The following is a 16,551-nucleotide window of genomic DNA, read 5'->3' as shown; positions in this document are numbered from 1 at the left end:
TGTGACAAACAGTCACCGGGGTCATATACCTTGGCTATATTCATTTGGTTGTAAGCTAGGCAAGCGCTTATAAGTTCCTCGACCTTAGGGTCGGTCTGGCATTAATGCTATAGAGCCATTCAATGCATGATTCTCGACTTTAGAGTCGGTCCCTTACTAGTCAGTGTCTCAAACAGGTAAACAACGTTCAACAACATTTAATATGCAATCCATGTCCACATATATCAACCAACATGCCTCAAGTATCAAACCACGCATGTCATATACCTATACAGGGTGCAACTGTACTCAAACACCATTTTCTTACCTCTGGTTCGAGTGAGTATTATAGTATGAACGACCCCTGAGAACGATCAACCTTTAAATTCCTCGACGGTCACCTGGGCATAACCAAAATATAGGATTCATCAATAAAAATGATAACTGAGGGTTCCCAAACCAAATCCCAGCCCCCGAGACCTCAAATACTACCCAACCGGGTACTAGGTCCAACCCCGAGGCCTATGGTTTGAATCCCTAAGCTAAAAACCACTTTCTAGCAAATTTGGCCTTATGGGCCGCGACCCCAAAAAGCCGTGCCGCGGCATGCCCCCAAGCCCTATCTGCCAGACGCGCATGGGCCGGGGCACGCAAAAGCCGTGCCACGACACCCAACCCAGTTCAGCAACTAGCCCACGCACAAACCAGATTTTCCCCCTGTGCGTTTTCTCTCAAACCAGCCTCTCAAACCATCATAAAACCTCCTCCAAGCATGTAGTTAAACCCCCAAATAACAACCTTAGCTCACTCACATTAAACCCCAATCAACTAACACCAAAAACTCCCTTTAATCCTCACTCCCCACATCAAAATCCATGAACTAAAAACTATAAGCAAAATAGAGCATGTATAAAAACCAGTGGCTAAAACTCACCTTAGAACCGATTTTGGACCTCCCACACAAACTAAAACAAGTCTCCAATCCAGACCTTAAGTTCCTCTAGCTTGAATTACCACCAAGAACACAAAACCATCAAAGGAGCAATGAAGAAGATGATGTACGGGTAAGGGAGAGGTAAACCCCTGTTTTTGTTCTGTTTTATTCTACAGCCTTCAGCCACTAAACATCATATATATCCTTCCAAAAAGACCAAAATACCCCTTATATCATCTTAAGCCTCCAAAGCCACCCCAAGGGCAAAATTGGTACTTCTAGCTTAACCCGTTAATCATAATTAACGCTTCCCAATTCCCGCTAATCTCAATATCCTCAAACACCAATATTTCATAACCCGTTACCCTAAAATCCCCGGTAACGCTATAACCTTTAATATCACCCCGAGACTCACCCCGAGCCCCGAGCTCAAACCTGTTATGACCAAACCGATAAATCATGTTTAAAGATCGTCTCATGTCGGAATACTCGAACCAATCCACATTATAATGTGGTCTCACAACATATCATTATCATACAAACAAGTATTCAATTATACCCTCAACGGGCCAAATTACCATAATACCCTTGTAAACAAATGTGGACTCACAAGCATGCATTTAACATCATATGATAATATAATTCTCGTAAACATGCATAAACACATTTAATGGCGTAATTAAACAGTTATGGCCCTCCCGGCCTACTAATCCAGCCATTAACCATAATAGGGAATCCGGGGCATTACAACACTAGTCTGCCATACACAATTTAGGTGCCATTATGGACCAGGCGTCCCATCTGGAGTAGACAAAAATGACCTTTAATGGGATTAAGAATGAGGACTTGAGCACCATCCTCACGAAGTCTCTCCTCGACATTCAGAGTGTAAGCCCTCCAAAGTTTTTTTTTTTTGTCTGGTTAGCTTGTGTGTTGATGTTATCTAACACTTGTATGTTTTTTGCAGGCATTGATGTTGGTCTCCCATGTCCGTGATAGGTCTGTGGAGTATACCTGTACGTTTTCCAACCTTCGCTCTGAGTTTGAAGCTGTCCGCCAGGAGAACTTGGACCTTAGGCACGTCCTTGGCTCTAGGGATGCAGACATTACTTTGAAAGATGAAGAGATCAGCACTCTCCGCAGTACCATGGAGCTCAAACAATAGGAAGTGAGGGAGTTAGCTCTCAGGGTAACCAAGGTGGAGGGGAAACTTGCCGATCAACTTAAACAGTCTGAAGCTGATTGCTGAAATGGACCAATTGCGAAAGGATGCTCTTGTTGAGAAGGAGTTAGAGGTCAAGGCTGCCCGGGACAAGGCCCAAGAGGAGTATTTAGAGACTGCCTTCTCTTGCTTCTACTTGATCTGGAAGTCCAAAAAAAATCTGAACTTGGATTTCCTCCTCGAGAAGACGCGAGCGAAGGAGCTTAAGAAGTGTCTGGCTCGTGAGGTTGCTAAGGCTCAGGGCAGTCTTTAAGATGATACTCCTTGCCCTAGTTAGTCTTCTTTTGGTCTTTTATTCTTTATCTTTCCTTTTGTGCCATTGGTGGGGCACCCTGTACTTGACATTTTTTATATGCGACATTTTATGCCTTTATGAATTTTTTTTTTGTTATGAGTACTCAACGTATTGATTGAAACTTTTTTATTTCCAATGCTTACTAAGTATATCAACTCACAACCTTCATTGGTTCAGGTATCAATATACTCCGAACACATGTATTGTGCTCGCCATACTAACCTTACTCCTTTACGTTTTTCATGCTAACAACCATGGTAATGTGAGTAGTATGATACTTCACCAAGTACCACGAACAAAATGGTCAGGTCGACCACCCCATGGGTGATAGGCCGACCACCCTATAGGGTTGATGGTCTGCCCGACCACCCTATAAGGGACATGGCTAGGAGTCTCCCTACCAATGCCTTTTTTGTTTTTGTTTTTTACACTTTCGGAACATATGTTGAATAAATGTCCTAGAAAAACTTAAGCTTGCTTAGTACTTAGGGTCACGTCCTCATTGCTTGTGTATACCCTGATCATTATGTACTATATGCCCCCCAAGTGATCATGGATTTAAAAGCCTTGGTCACTTGCTACTTGACCATGCCTTGCTTCGAGCGTTTAGACACATGGTACTATCATTTTCACCCAATGATGCAAGCAACAAAGGCTTGTCCCTCATTGGTAGTCGGGTAATGATTTCATACTCAGTAGTAATGATACCTATAACATATGCAGATTATGTAGCAAGTTTCGATCATGATCTATGTAATCTCTCATGTCTCATTATAATGATTGTAGACAGAAGTGTCTAAGTTAGACCAATTAGGTCTTGATGGGCTAATCGAGCCTGTAATGAGTCTTAGATCAAATTATCGATCGGTCCCTCAAGGACCAGATTCGATTATGATCCGATGATGGCGACTGGTTTTCAGACCAGTCTTTTTTTTGATCATATGGGTCGATAGGTTCCTCAAGAACCATGATCGAGCATGATAAAATAATGGTGATTGGTACTCGAACCAGTCTCTTTTGTTGATTGTATGGGTTGATAGGTTACTCAAGAACCAGGATCAAACATGATCAAATAATGGCAACTGGTCCACGAACCAGTCTCTTTTGTTGATTGTATGGGTTGATAGGTTCCTCAAGAACTAGGAACATGATAAAATAATTTGGCGATAAGGTCTAGGACCGGTCTCTCTAGTTGATCATGTGGGTTGATAGGTTCCTCAAGAACCCGGATCGAGCATGATCAAATAATTTGGCGACAAGGTCCTAGGACCAGTCTCAGTTTTTGGATTGTATGGGTCGATATGATATCCTCAAGAACCAAGATCGAACATGATCCATAATGGCGACAGGTCCTCAGACTAGTCTCTTGTTTGGATCTTATGTGTCGATAGGTCCCTCAAGGACCAGGATCGAACATGATCCATAATGGTGACAGGTCCTCGAACCAGTCTCTTGTTTTGATCTTATTGGTCGATAGGCCCCTCAAGGACCAGGATCGAACATGATCCATAATGGCGACAGGTCCTCAGACCAGTCTCTTGTTTGGATCTTATGGGTCGATAAGTCCCTCAAGGACCAGAATCGAACATGATCTGATAGGGTTGACAGCTCTAAAGTGACCAGTCCCTCATTGAGAGAAATTTAAAGAATTAAGCAAAACTTAAGAAATTAAATTCATTCATTCATCATAAGAACAATGGCTGTTACATAGATAATTCGAAAATAATACAATTGCAAATTAAAAATTGTGTCGCCGTTGAACAACTTCACTGATAGTACCGGCGGAGGTGTTCGCCATTTCAGTAGTTTTTGATTAGTTCTCCATTCAGTTGAGCTATCTTGTATGTCCCTGGTGGGATCACCTCCTCCACAAGGTATGGCCCTTTCCAATTAGGTCCTAGTAACCCTGCTGCAGTGTCCTTAGTGTTTAGGAACACCTTTCTGAGTACTAAGTCTCCAACTTGGAATTTTTGATCTTTCACTCTAGAGTTTAAGTATCTGGCCACGTTTCATTGGTGTGATGCTACTCTGAGACTTGACTTTTCTCGTCTTTATTCAATTAAATCGAGCGGCTCTTCTATTAGTTGATGGTTCCTCCATTGATCGTATGTCTCTCGTCTATGCGATGGAGGTGTGAGTTAAATTGGCAACATGGCTTCATACCAAAATGCCAAAAAGAATCGTGTATGGCCTATTGCTGTTTGAGCCATTGTTTGATGTGACCATAGGACCTCCAGAAGTATTTCTGGCCCGGCTCCTTTGGCTTGTTCAAGGTGTTTCTTCAAAGTGTCTTTGATAGTCTTGTTCACTGCTTCTACTTGACCATTGGCTTAGGGGTGTGCTACCGTGGAAAAGCTCTTTGTGATTCCATGCTTCGTACAAAAGTCAGTGAACATATCACTATCGAATTGAGTCCCATTGTAACGCCCTACTTCCTTAGAGCCGTTACCATGTGATTTATAAATGTGTTATTAGCTCGCTAATCGAGGTTATAGACCAAAAGTGTGGTTAATTTAAAAATGAAGACTTGCTTAATAAAAATTTAGTATAAAATGGGTGGTCATTCATTAAAATTCATAAAAATATTACAATGGGATCCCAAAATTGTAACGCCCTACTTCCTTAGAGCCGTTACTAAGTGAGTTTAAAACGTGCATTCAACTCGCTAATCGAGGTTTTTAAGTCAAAAGTGTGATTAAATCATAAACAGCGAAACAAACTTTGAAAATAATACCATTCACTATAAATAATTGAATAGTTGACACTTGGGATCCCAAGAAACTGTTTAGAAATATTTACAACATATAATTTACAAATTTAAGTCGACTAGACGACAAAATCTGAGTTTTAGTACAACCATCTCCCAAAACCACTGGCCGTGGCAGTCAGGCAGGCCAAACATGTACACGCCGCTTCACGCTCTCCGTACTCATGGTTGGTTGACTTTCCCCTTTCCCTTACCTGCACCACAGAGCACTCGTGAGCCGAAGCCCAGCAAGAAAACCCTCCCATGGTTATCCTCTCCTAACTAAACCTCAAGGGCACTCTTGTCCTTTCACTTATATTACAATTCTACCATTTTCCATCTAAACTTGTTACTCTCAGCAGTTACTAATGGTTACTCAGGTTACCTAATCACCAATAACCATTAACCACATATTCTCAACTCAACTCACGAAATTCCCCAAAGTACCCCTAGGCTCCTCCCGAGCCGGGTGTGAAATCCCGTTGTGACTTTTGAGTTATCTAGCTCTCTAGGACCGTCTCGGCACGTGCATCACATTATTATCACCACACTCACGTGGTACAAATCACATAATACAATTATCACATTTATGCCCTCCACGGGCTAAAATTACCAATTTACCCCTATCATGCAAACGGGGCCCACATGCATATTTATACAACCTAAACATGCATTCTAAGCACATATTCATTTAAATTCATATATTAGCATATTAATTCACTTATTGCCCTCCAGGCATGCTAATCAAGGTCCTAAACCTTATTAGCAACTTGGGGTGTTACAAAAATACTGTTTTAAAATAAATTTACAATCAAAAGAGTTAGTATAGTCGACCTAGGCGACAAAAGCGAACATTCACCACGTGTTCCTTAAAACAACCCTAGCTGTGGCGGCCAGGTGGACCAAACATGTACACAACGCTCCACGCCCTCCAACTCATGGTTGTCGACCTTTTTCCTCGCTCTTACCTGCACCACAGAGCACCCGTGAGCCGAACCCCAGCAAGAGAACTTCAAGCACAACATACAATAATATACTTCAACAAATACATACTTATTCATAGACATCATGTAATTACACGTTTCCATTGGAATGCAAAACATAATTGCAATATAATAGCTCAATAACACAATGGCATAATAGTACAGTAATACAATGACACAACAATATAACAACATGACAACACATTAACACGGCAACACGATATCACGACAGCTCAATACCACAACAACGACCTTCGCCGACCGGGGTGCGTTACTAGGCACCAAATCTGTGGTCCCAGATGAACGGGTATGTACATCACCATTGAGGGTCTCGCCCTGGCGACCAACATTCATCATACTTAACGCCGATCTCGGCCCCTTGCTGCTCCCGATTTTTGCCGATCAGTCATAATCACATGTATGAGATAATAACTATAAACAATACATACAACGCTATACATCACTTAGCTCTACTAGTACAAATAGTTCTCTTACCTGGTATCCTGAGCTGACAACCCAAAGCGATCCTGAGCATGACTCCTAATCCTGAGCCTGAGCGGTAAGACCTAGTCACAACGTATCAATAAATATCCATCATGATCCAAATCAATTAAAAGCCTTTAGAATAACATACTAGCCTCTGGGACCTCAAATTCTACTAAACTGAGTAGTAGAATCCTTCCCGAGCCTTAACATTTGGGTCCCCGAGCCTAAAACCTTCATTTCCCCTCTTTTCCCTTTTCTTTCCATTTTGGGCCACGACATACCCCTCAGGGCCGCGGCGCGCCTACAGGTCAGAGAGCAGAGCTCTCTCTGCTAAAGGTCGTGGGTCGCGGCGCACCTCGCCTGCACCACGGTGCTTGGGAAACCCAGAGGCTTCCCAGGCTCTTCAAACATGCGGGTCGCGACACCTGAAGAACAAGGTCGTGGCTCGGGCCTCCGAAACCCAGAATTCCACCATTTTCACTGCGTTTTCCTCAGCCTAACTTCACCAATTTCTACCCAAAACAACCCCTATTCTCAGAATTAAGCCCAGAATCCATGTCTAGGCAACTTAATCAATATAAGCATCTGAAAACCCATCTCCTAACCTCACTCAAACATCAAAATCAAACTAAACTTAAACCTAAGCAAACTTACCATAAATCACAGGAGAAACTTAGAGAATTCAGTACCAAGATCCTTATCTCTGTTATAATTTCGGCCTAAGCTAGTTCCAATCTCCACAAGCTTTAAGTTTCCCTAAGCCTCAACCTCAAATTCAGAGCCTCACCACCATAATTTTTTTCCAAAATTTCCTAAGTCACCAAGAGAGGGAGAAAGAGCCGAAAGAGAGGGAGAGAGTGGCAAAGCTGAGGAGAGTTCTGATTTTTTTCTTCTAAATGTTTCCCTTAAGTTCTACACTATTCAAGTTGGCTGAGTCAAGCGTTGGTTTCATCCCTTAGCCAAAGGACCAAAACACCCCTTAAACTTGCTCTTATCCTTTGATGGCCTCAAGGGAAAAATTGTCATTTGCCACATCTCCCGCAAATCCTCAAATTGTCCTATAAATCCACATTTAATCTTGAAATACCCAAATAATTACTAATAATTACTTATTACCCGTTAAACCCCAGGCACATGCCAAGTTCTCAAAATACCCCTAGGCTCACCCCGAGCCGGGTATCTAACCCCGTTGTGACTATTCCGCTAAACTGCTCCCCATGATCGTCTCGGACTACACATCTCAAATATATCACTACAATCTTGTGGTTTCAAACATAACATACATATAATTCACGTTTATGCCCTCAACGAGCCAAAATTACAAACACACCCCTATTCACAGAAATGGGCTCACATGCATATTTAATACACACAAACATGCTTGTCTAATCACATTACCACATAATTCATTTATAATACATCATCACACATATAATTCCAATTAGGCCATCTAGGCACAGTAATCAAGGCACTCAACCTCAATATCAAATTCGGGACGTTACACCCATTGTCCGAGATTATCTTCTTCGGTAAACTGAATCGACATATGATATTATTCACCACAAAGTCTAAGACTTTCTTCGAGGTGATGGTGGTGAGCGGTTTTGCTTCAGTACATTTGGTGAAGTAGTCTACGGCTACAACAACAAATTGGACTCCTCCCCTTCCCATGGGTAGCTTCCCGATCAGGTCGATTCCACATATAGCGAAGGGCCAAGGGCTTTGCATTTGTGTTTATTCATTAGGTGCCACCCAGGGTATCTTGGAGATCATCTGACAGTTGTGGCATCTTCTGACATACTCCATTGAGTCTTCGTTCATCGTCTACCAGAAGTATCCTTGCATTAGGATTTTCTTTGATAGGCTCTGCCCTCCAGCATGATTTTCACAAACCCCTCGTGTACCTCGATCAATAACAACTTTGACTGGTTTGGTGTAACGCACCTTAGCAGTGGTAGGGAGTACCCTCATCGGTACAAGACCCCTTCGACTATCATATATCGTGCAGCTTGTCTCACCAACTTCCTTGCTTTGTTCCGATCACTGGGTACTACTCCTTGGTTGAGATAGTTAATAATATGGGTCATCCATGTATCTCCTAACTCAACAGGTAGTGCCTCCTGCTTGGTTATGCTTCTTTCTGCCAAGTATCCGATGGGAAAGACATTCAGGGTGTCCCCATCTTTGGCACTAGCAAGCTTGGCTAAGGCATTAGCATTGACATTCTACTATTTCAGGACTTGTGTAATTGAGTATCTCTTGAAATGTGCCAACAAGCCCTTCACCTTGTTCAGGTATTGCACCATCCTAAGTCCCTTGGCTTGATACTCCCCCAGTACCTGGTACATTATTAGTTGGGAATCACTGAATATCTCTAGGGTTTGTGCACGCACATCCCGAGATAAGCGTAATCCTTCTAGCAATGCCTCGTACTCAACCTCATTGTTTGAAGTGTTGAATCCAAATCTGAGAGCATAGTGGATTCGATGATTTTATGGAGTTATCAGTATGATTCCTGCACATGAGTTGTGTTCATTGGATGCTCCATCAACATATAGCTTCCATACAGGAGTATCTCCTTCTTTCTCGGTACCTCCATTCTCTGATTGGTAGGAAGGGTCTTCAAGGTTGGTGCCCTCGGCTATGAAGTCTGCCAATGCTTGTCCTTTTATCTCCGTCCTTGGATGATAAGTGATATCAAATTGTCCTAACTCCACCGCCCATTTGAGTAACCATCCCGAGGCCTCTGGCCTCTGAAGAACTTGTTGTAGCAGTTGATCGGTTAGGACTCGGATTGAGTGAGCTTGGAAGTATGGACACAAATTTCGAGAGGCAATTACTAAACAATAGGCTAGATTTTCAAGAGCGAGATACCTAGACTCCACACCTACTAGCCTTTTACTGATATATTACACATGGTGATGTACCCTGTTCTCTTCTTTCACCAAAACAATGTTGATTGCATGCTCAGTGATTGCCAAATAGATTAATAAAAAGTCACCATTTATTGGATTTGCTAGGATGGGAGGTTGAGCAAGATGCTCCTTCAAGGCTTGGAAAGCTTTCTCGCATTCCTCGATCCATTGGATCTTCTTGCTGCTCCTTAGTAAGTTAAAGAAAGGGACACACTTGTCCGTAGACTTCGATATGAACCTATTGAGGGTAGCTATTCTCCCTGTTAAGTTTTGCACTTCTTTGATTGTGGTAGGTGACTTCATGTCTGTACGCCCTAATTTTCCCACGGGCTGATTAGCAAGTCGAGCTGCAGCCTAACCATGATTACCTCATGATCATCCCCAGGGGCCGGAGCTTCTGTCGTAATGTCGTGCCTTCTTAGCTCGAGGAAGCCCCAAGAGCTTGCCTTCACTGCCCAAGGCCAGGGCAGGGGTTCCGAAGGTCGAAGACCGAGCTAAGTATGAAGCTCGTGGTACGAGCTTCATATGGAGGCTATGACCCTTTGCGAAGTCAACACACGCAAGGTAAACGTGCACATATCAGGCATCACGTGTCTGATATCCCCCTGACTTCTCGGACACGCAGCACGAACGTGCGTATTCAGACACCCACGACTGGGTTGGGCCGTGCGGCCCATTACCTCCTTACTTATTGATTTGACCACACTCATGTGTCAGGTTTAGGAATTAATCATGAATGTCATAGAATTGATATGACAAGTAAGAAGGTCATGAGATGACCTTCTTACCAACTTCCAGGTGCCTTCTCCTATAAATATGGAGACCCTGGGAGTTGATAAAGGTTGAAAAAAATAATCTCTTGTAAGAAATACTCTGTAATAAAATACTCAGTATAGATCAATAATATTGACTAGTGGAGTAGAAGGATTTTAACATTCGAACCACTTAAAAAACGTGTCTTGAGTCACCTCTTTCATCCTCTAAGATCATATATCTGTTTCGGTTCTACATTTGGCACTAATCCCTTTCTCTTCTTTTCTTAATTACCTGTTGGCGAAGAACCGCGTCAACAGTTTGGTGCTTTCATTGAGAGCAAGTTCGATTAGTGCCGCTAAAAACATCCAACTATGGTGACTACTCGGTCCAGGCATGGTAACGAGATAGAACAACATGATGGGCAGGAGGCTCATCATACTACCATCCCTAATGAACAAGTTCCTGAAGTCCAACAGCGGCCAGGAAAACAGCCGGTGGGCCAAGATGATACCGGTAGTTCGGCGCCTCGGCCACCTAATCCGAACCCATGTTATTATACTGCGGTGGAAATGGAGAACGCTCAACTGAGGAGTCAGTTAGCAACAGCTAGCCAGCAAATCCAGGATATCCTGGCCCGGTTACCCCCTCTCACAACCGGCGTTAACGTCGGAGAAAGGCAAGGCGAGGCTCCCAAGTCTTGCCAGGGTAACTGGTCCAGGCATAGCCGTTCGGATAGACTTCCGGCAGCCAACTCCACCCCTTCATCACACCATCGAGAGGCAAACTTCGAGGAAATGCCTAGGACCGGACAACAGCAATACAACCATTCGGTCAGGACGTCGACTCCTAGCTCCTAACCATCCTCGAGAACGCCCAGGGGAGCTCGAGGAAATTCCCGAAGGAGATCCGGGGAGGGCTCGTGACGTCAGCCCGTCCCCGACGACCGTCCTGCGCCTCGTCCAGATCACCCGGTGCGGGACCAGCAGGTTGGCAGGGCCGAAAGGCCCCCACCAAACTTGATCCGTCCAGACGGAACTAGGATCGCCTCCCCAGTCAGGCATCCTCCATCTCCGATCAGATATCCGTCTCCTCCTCGGCCCGTCCGGGACATCCCAGCCTATGGGAGTAGTAAGAGAAACCCGCCATCAGCTGGACCTTCCCGGCGCAGTAGGGCGCCAGGGGAAGGCTCAGGTCATCATCACCAAAGGCGGACTCCAAGCCTATCCAGCAGGAGCCACTGGACCGGCAGTCACCGGAGTGATCTCTCCGGGGGAGACCTTCGTCAGTGTTTAAGTTCGACACAAAGTCACCAGACCACCCAAGGAGGTGACCTGCGAGATCGCCTCAACTCTCATAGAGGGGACAGAGCAGGAGGAGATGGCTAGGCTCGCTCAGGGGGGGCCCTGTCCGAAGTACGCAATGGGGGGAATGTCCCAAATAACCTATCTCAAGATAGGAGGGGCAATAACCCACCAAATGTGTACAATGGATCCGGAGCTGTTGAACAACCCCGGAATAACCAAGGACATCAGGACCAAACCCTCGAGCGCCTGACTCAGATGGAGGAGCTGATGAGGAAGCTCCTATCAGAAAAAGAAAAAGACGAATATGATTTGGGGGACGAGATGGAACTCTTCGCGCCCAATATAGCATCAACGGCATACCCATCTGGTTTCCGTATGCCTCACTTGTCAAAGTTCAACGGGGACGGAGACCCGTCAGACCATTTAGGGATGTTTAACACCCTAATGATGGCCCATAACATTGGCCCGGAGCTGAGATGCTTGATCTTCCCCTCCACACTGACTGGACTTGCCAGGCAGTGGTTCAAGCAAAGTAAAAGACAGTCAATCAGTTCCTGGAAGACCTTCTCAGCAGACTTCAAAAGGGCATTCCGAGCCTCCCAGGCCGCCCGTGTTCAGGCCGACTCCCTGGCTAATGTGAGACAGCAGCCTGGTGAGACTCTGAAGGCCTACCTGAGCAGATTCGCGAACGTCGCTGCTCAGGCTAGAGACGCAGATGATAGCTCCAAGCTCATGGCCATGAGAACCGGAATCCTTGTCGGAGGAGACCTATGGAAGGATATACAGAGGAAGGGAGTCAGCTCGGTCAACGAATTCCTTAACAGGGCCCAAGAATGGATAAACTTGGAAGAAGCCGAAGCCTCAGCTGCGGGAACCAGCCAGGTTCCCGATCAGCCCGCGGGAGTAGGGACGGAGGTCGTGGCAGCGACCCCAAACGTCGCACAGAGCAACCATCCCGGTGGAGGAAAAAGAAAGGGCAATGGCGAAAACGGTCAGCACGGCCAAAAGAAGAATAAGTCCGCAGATAAGTTTAAGCCCGTTTTCACGACGTATACCGAGCTCACCCAGTCCAGAGAGAGTATCTTCTTGGCCAACTCTAATCGGGTCCCTTGGAAGAGGCCGAAGCCATTGAAGCACCACAAGGGAAAGAGAGACACTTCCAAATTTTGCCGTTTTCATAACGACATCGGCCACAATACCGACGATTGTAGGCATTTGAAAGATGAGATCAAGACTCTCATCCGAGTCGGCCCTTTAGCTCAGTACTCGCGGAACAGGGTCCCAGCGAGTCGACCTGCTCCAGAAGCCCCAGCCAGTCAGCCTGAGTCTCGGGTAGATCAGGATGTCCCTCCCCCCGTGGTCGGAGGAGAGATATCCACCATCTCTGGAGGTCCGCACATGGCTGGCACGAGCAGAGGTGCCCAGAAGAGATACGTGAATGAACTAAAGACTCACAATAGAGTGGAGTTCGTTCCGGAGCAGCGCCAGTCGAAGCATCAGCGATTGGAGAGGCAACCAATCATTTTTACGGAGAAAGATGTAGGCCGTTTCCAGTTCCCTCACAATGAACCCTTGGTTGTAGCAGTCCAGCTCGCCAACCGGAGAGTGAGAAGAGTACTGATAGACAACGGGAGCTTGTTGAACCTCCTATTCTGATCCACCTTAGAGAAGATGGGTTTGATCGTCGCCGAGCTAAAGGCAACCTCCATGATGCTGTATGGTTTTTCGGGAGAAGGATCGGCGGCGATAGGGACGATCGAGCTGGTGATCACCCTAGGGGAAGAATCTCGGACAGTCTCCAAACTACTCGAGTTCGTGGTCATAGACTGCCCCACTGCTTACAACGCCATTTTGGGCCGACCTACGCTCATAGCTTTCGAGGCTATCACTTCCATTCGACACCTCGCCATGAAGTTCCCTACTTCAACGGGAACCTGCACTATCCATGGCGATCAGCTCGCTGCCAGGGAATGCTACAACATTTCCATGAAGGGAAAATCTAAACCCAGGCAGCTGGGCATGGCCATTCTGAGTGAAGAGGAATCTCAGGAACCCTCAGCGGACCCTGAGATTGAAAAACCTCAAAGCGCCAAAGGGGGAAATGTCGCTTTGAACGAGGATATTGACCCCCGAGTAGGCGAAGACAGATCCGAGCTCCAGGCTATTGAGGAGCTCGAGGAGGTGAACCTTGATCCACAAAATCCATCACGGATGGTCAAGCTCGGGAAAAATCTCTGCGGCAAGAGGAAGGCGGAGCTGACTACGTTTCTGCGGGCTAACTTAGACGTATTTGCCTGGTCCCACGAGGACATGGTGGGGATTAGCCCGAGTGTCATCATGCACACGCTTCATCTGGACAAAAGCATTCCCGCCAAGTCTCAGAAGCAAAGACGTTTAGGAACAACCCGGGCTGAAGCCCTAGAAGAAGAAGTAGCCCGGCTCAAAAAATGTGGCTTTATCCACGAAGCCAAGTTTCCAATTTGGGTCGCCAACCCCGTGCTAGTTCCAAAGCCCAACGGAAAATGGCGAACCTGCATCGACTTCTTCGACCTGAATAAAGCCTGCCCCAAGGATTGTTTTCCATTGCCAAGGATTGACTAGCTGGTGGATGCCACGGCGGGGCACGAGCTCATGTCCTTTATGGACGCGTACTCAGGCTACAATCAGATCGCGATGAATCCGACGGACCAGGAACACACCAGCTTCATGACCCCGACTAATGTCTATTGCTATAAGGTCATGCCGTTCGGACTGAAGAACACCGGAGCTACCTACCAAAGGCTAGTAAATAGAATGTTCGCGGACCAGATCGGTAAAAACATGGAATTGTACGTTGATGACATGCTGGTCAAGTCAAAAACTGCCGATAACCATGTTTCCGACCTGGAAGAATGTTTTAAAATACTACGAGAATACGGCATGAGGCTCAACCCCCAGAAATGCACTTTTGGGGTCGCGTCAGGGAAATTCCTGGGGTTCATAGTCAATACCCGAGGAATCAAGGCAAACCCCGGTAAGATCCGGTCACTGCTCGAGATTCCTTCGCCCAGGTCGCGAAAAGATGTCCAAGGCTTAACAGGAAGAATGGCAGCGCTCAACCGGTTTATTTCCAAGTCAACCGATAAGTGTTTGCCCTTCTACAGCCGCTCCGAGGAAACAAGAAGTTTGAATGGACAGTAGAATGCGAAAGCACATTCCACGACCTGAAGGCACATCTGGCTGAACCGCCCATGCTATCCAAGCCCAAGGCAGGAGAGCCTCTTTTTCTCTACCTGGCTGTCACTGAGGATGCAGCTAGTGCTGTACTGGTACGAGAAGAGGACCAAGTTCAGAAGCCAGTCTATTACATCAGCAAGAGACTTCTCGGGGCAGAATCACGATACCCACTGATGGAAAAATTGGCGTTCTTCCTAATCACAGCCTCGCGAAAGCTCAGGCCGTACTTCCAATCTCACTCAGTACACGTCATGACCGATCAGCCTCTAAGGCAGATTTTACAAAAACCTGAAGCATTGGGACGTTTGTTAAAATGGGAGGTCGAGCTCAGTCAGTTCGAGATTTTCTACACTCCACGAACTGCTATAAAAAGTCAGGCCCTCGCCAATTTTGTGGCAGAATGCACGGGATTCTAGGAGGATCCAGCAGAGGGCTCACCCCAGGTCACCACGCCCTAATCGTTGTGGAGGATCTTTGTGGATGGCTCTTCCAACGAGAACGGCTCCGGGGCCGAAATCATTCTGATATCCCCTGAGGGACATAGATTCCATGAGGCGCTAAGGTTCGGGTTTAAGGCCTCCAACAACGAGGCAGAGTACGAAGCTTTGTTGGCCGGGCTGAGGATAGCCAAGGAGTTAAAGGCGAGCTCCGTCCAGTGCTTCAGTGACTCCCAGCTCATGGTAAACCAGGTTCTGGGCGAGTATCAGGCATGGGGACCCAAGATGGCTGCCTATCTGGCAAAGGTAAAAGCCGAGCTGTCCGCGTTTGAGCGAGGATCGATCGAACAGATACCTCAAGAACAGAACGCTAATGCAGATGCTCTTGCCAAGCTCGCCACCTCGGGAGAGACGGAGACCTTGGGGTTGGTGCCAATAGAATTCTTGGAAAAACCAAGTATAGAAGGAGACCGGGCTGAGGTTGAGATGGTCGATGCCAGGCCAACCTGGATGACCCCCATTCTTGAATATCTCGTCGAGGGCAAGCTGCCTGAAGGATGTAATGATGCACAGCGAATCCTGTATCAAGCTCTGAGATATACGATAGTCGATGGGGTGTTGTACCGACGTGGGCATTCCCTACCTCTCCTCCGTTGCGTTCTTCCAAGTGAAGCGAAGGCCATCCTGCAGGAAGTTCACGAAGGATTCTGCGGAGACCACATCGGGGGGCAGAGCTTGGCTTTAAAGGTTCTCAGGCAAGGGTATTACTGGCCAACTCTGTCCAAAGACTTGATCTCGTACGTAAAGAAGTGCGACAAGTGCCAGCGATTCGCTGCAGTTGCTCGAGCTCCTCCGGTCGAGCTGAAGATGATCTCGTCCCCATCGCCGTTTGCCGTTTGGGGGATAGACTTGGTTGGCGCCCTCCCCACTGGAAAAGGTGGGGCCCGTTACGCCGTGGTAGCCATCGACTACTTTACTAAGTGGGCTGAGGCAGAGCCGTTGGCGACGATAACGTCCAAAAAGGTGCTTGACTTCGTGGTTAAAAGCATCATCTGTCGCTTCGGCCTGCCCAAGAAGATCGTCTCTGATAACGACACTCAGTTCGACAGCGACCTATTCACTGAGTTCTGTGAAAGACATGGGATTGTAAAAAGTTTCTCCTCCGTGGCCTATCCTCAGGCTAATGGCCAGGTCGAAGCTGTCAACAAGACCCTAAAGGCGAGCCTCAAGAAAAGATTAGATGAAGCGAAGGGGGTCTGGCCAGAACAGTTCCCCCAG

Source organism: Humulus lupulus, chromosome 9 (assembly GCF_963169125.1).
Source record: "Humulus lupulus chromosome 9, drHumLupu1.1, whole genome shotgun sequence".
Taxonomy (NCBI): domain Eukaryota; kingdom Viridiplantae; phylum Streptophyta; class Magnoliopsida; order Rosales; family Cannabaceae; genus Humulus; species Humulus lupulus.
Note: the sequence above shows the minus strand (reverse complement) of the source record.